The sequence below is a fragment of the Trichechus manatus genome, unplaced genomic scaffold (genome assembly GCF_000243295.1).
Source record: "Trichechus manatus latirostris isolate Lorelei unplaced genomic scaffold, TriManLat1.0 scaffold00025, whole genome shotgun sequence".
Classification (NCBI taxonomy): domain Eukaryota; kingdom Metazoa; phylum Chordata; class Mammalia; order Sirenia; family Trichechidae; genus Trichechus; species Trichechus manatus.
The window spans coordinates 23,932,216-23,936,172 of NW_004443961.1; positions in this window are offsets into that span (position 1 = coordinate 23,932,216).

Genomic DNA, 3,957 nt, shown 5'->3' on the forward strand with positions numbered 1-3,957 from the left:
ACAAAGTCAGAGAACCTAAAAGAATTGGTTGACATCCAACCATTTCAGGAGGTAGAAAATAATCAAGAACCGATGGTATTGTAGGAAGAAGCCAAGCTACACTGAAGGGAGTGGTGAAAAACAAGGCTGCAGGAATTGACAGAATACCAACAGAGATGTTTCAACAAACAGATGCAGCGCTGGTGGTGCTCACTCATCTATGTCAAGAAATTTGGAAGACACCTTCCTTGCCCACCAACAGGAAAAGATCAATATTTGTGCCAATTCAAAAGAAAGGTGATCCAGTAGAATGCGGAAATTATCGAACAACATTGTTAATACCACACACAAGTAAAATTTTGCTGAAGATCATATAAAACTAGTTGCAGTAGTACACTGAACAAAACCGTCAGTAGTTCAAGCCAGATTCAGAAGATGACATGGAATGAGGGATATTGTTGCTGATGTCAGATGGATCTTAGCTGAAAGCAGAGAATATCAGAAAGATGTTTACCTGTGTTTTATTGACTATGCAAAGCCATTCGACTAAGTGGATCATAAAAAATTGTGGATAACATTGCAAAGAATGGGAATTCCAAAACACTTAATTGTGCTCATGAGGAACCTGTACTTTGACCCAAAGGCAGTCATTGAAACAGAACAAGGGGATAGAGTATGGTTTAAAGTCAGGAAAGGTGTGCGTCAGTGTTGTATCTTTTCACCATACTTATTCAGTCTGTATGCTGAGCAAATAATCCGAGAAGCTGGACTGTATGAAGAAGAATGCAGCATCAGGATTAGAGGAAGACTCTAACAATCTGTGATATGCAGATGACACAACTTTGCTTGTTGACAAAGAGGACTTGAAGCACTTACTGATGAAGATCACAGACTACAGCCTTCAGTATGGATTGCACCTCATCATAAAGAAAACCCACATCCTCACAACTGCAACAAATAAGCAACATCATGATAAATGGAGAAAATATTGAAGTTGTCAAAGATTTCATTTTACTTGGATCCCCAGTCAACACCCACGGAAGCAGCAGCCAAGAAATCAAAGGGTGCATTGCATTGGACAAATCTGCTGCAAAAGACCTGTTTCAAGTGTTAAAAAGCAAAGATGTCACTTTGAGGACTAAGGTGTCCTGACCCATGCCATGGTGTTTTCAATTGCCTCATAAGTATGCAAAAGCTGGACCGTGAATAAGAAAAACCAAAGAAGAATTGACACCTTTTAATTATGGTGTTGGGGAAGAATATTGACTATACCACGGACTGGCAGACGAATGAACAAATCTGCCTTGGAAGAAGTACAACCAGAAACTCCTTAGAAGCAAGTGTGATGAGATTTAGTCTCACACACTTTGGGCGTGTTATTAGGTGGAAACAATCCGTGGTGAAGGACATCATTCTTGGTAAATAGAGGGTCAATGAAAAAGAGGAAGATCCTTAAAGAAATGAATTGACACAGTGTCTGCAACAATAGGCTCAAGTATAACAACTATTGTGAGCATGGCACAGGATTGGGCAGTGTTTCGTTCTTTTGTACATAGGGTCGCTATGAGTCGCAACTGATTCAATGGCACCTAACAACAAAAACAACAAACATCTTTTTGGTATTCTCTGCTTTCAGCCAAGATTCATCTGACATCAGCAATGATATTTCTTGTTCCATGTCCTCTTCTAAATCCAGCTTGAATTTCTGGCAGTTCCTTTTCGATGTAGAGCTGCAACTGTTTTTTAATTATCTTCAGTAAAATTTGACTTGTGTGTGATATTAATGATATTGTTTGATAATTTCCACATTCCACTGATCACCTTTCTTTGGAATGACCACATATATCAAACTCTTCCAGTTGGCTGGCCAGGTAGCTGTCTTCCAAATTTTTTTGGCAGAAACGAATGAGTGCTCCAGAGTTGCATCCTTTTGTTGAAACATCTTAGTTGGTATTCTGTCTCTTCCTGGAACTTTGTATTTTGCCAGTGCCCTCAGTGCAGGTTGGACTTCTTCCTTCAGTACCATTGGTCCTGGATCACATGCAATCTCTTGAAATGATTGAAAATTGACCAATTCTTTTTGCTGATACTGTCCATAATCATAATTTATTTGAGATTTTCTTTTACTAAGTATTAGGTGAAACCATTGAATATAAACTGGGTGACAATTCCGAAATTATTTTAGTCATTTTTTAGGTATATTCCATAACTGTTACTTTAATGCTATATCATGGAGCTAGATTTTTATCTTGACAACTTCATTATTCCGGGTAGGGTGACCTTTGTCTTCACTATTTTTCATATAACCTTACTCTAATCATATTAATTTCATTACTTGCACTCTAAAATAGCAGTTTTCCTCTATCTTGTTTCATTTTACATTATATCCACATTATTTTTTCTACTAGAACCTCTACTTTTGTATTCCAAATGCATTTGCCTATTTCATGCGCATTTTTGTAACTTTTCTAACTTGTCAGTGTATATTTACCCACCACCCCTAAACCCACCAGTCCTTAAAGGGTTTAACCGGAGAATGTAATATCAGTTGTGATGTTAAGAAAAAGATGAAATACCCCTTATGAGACAGTAGGAAGAGAGAAAGAGTGTGAAGGATGGAGAACCCTGGGTCAGAAGGATTCTCCTTAGCTATGTGTCTCTGAGGATCTCTCCTCTGTGATCTTCTGTTTTCACATCTGTAAGTAACTCACAAAATTATTGTGAGGATGAAATATGACAATATATATGAACAAAGCTTGCAGACTGAAATTTTTTGTCCAAATGTTAAAATATTGTCATGGCATTCAGGCTTATTTTACTGAGATTCTGCATGCATTGAAGGGCAAGTATTCTCTGGTTCTTTGAGCTCTGTTTTTGATGTCTTTACCCTGGAGGTAACAGCTTGCCTAAGGCCAGACATGCAGTCCTGCTGCATGGCAAGCTCCCTCTGCTCATATTTGGCAGGTTCTACTGATTTATGAGGCTATTTGATTTATTTAATGTAACATGCCTTTGACTGTATAGACTCTATAGCAGTCAGTCAAAATGCAAACAAACACATCATATGCTCTTTAATTACTCCCATCCCCCTTATTATCAATCACTGCCAATATCAATGGAACAGCTGTGATTCATGCCATGAAATTAAGGTCAGCAAACTTGGGTGTGCAGAAGTGAATAGCAGAAATTCTGCTTATATTTTTTAACTTATGTTTTAATTCTAAAACTTGCTACAAGGAAAATGATGTTCAGGATCAGGCTTGTATGAAGGGATGGGGGAAAGAGAAACGGTAGTTGTGAGAGACGGAAAGAAGGAAAAGGTAGGAGTAAAAAAGTTGTTCAGGGAAATGAGGAAAGGGAAAAAACAAAGATAAAAATATAGCAGCTTTTAAGAGCGCCCATCCTGACTTCAAACGAATGTAATGCCACACATACACGTGCACACACGCAGACACACACTTAATAGTCTCAATGGACTTTTTGGTGATGGTGGTGGTGTTGCCTGCTCTTATGAGTTTGAATACCTTTTACTAACAACTCCAGTGGAGTAACTAGACTCACCAAGTATACTACTGCGACTATAAATTATTTTGGTTGTAATAATCCTAGCTTCTGTATGCACTTTTAAATTATCTTTATTTAGACACATATCTATAAATTAATCCCAAGTTACAATCCTTGAATTTCTCTCTAATTCACTTCTAATTTCACTCTAATGTCTTCATCTCTCTGGTAGATTATCCCTTATCTAGTCTCCATTTTGTTTTACTCACGCTAACCTTCCTTAAGCTTAGGAATTCTGTGTACATGTGTTTCAGATGACATTACAAGAATGATGACACACAGTCTACTCTTGTGGAAAGCTTCCTGCCATACCCTAATGCTATCCCACAGGAAATATTAAGGAGAGGCTAGAAGGGCTGATCAAAGAAGAATTCAAGTTGCAGAAAGGGATGAATAGTTAAGAGAACGGAACTG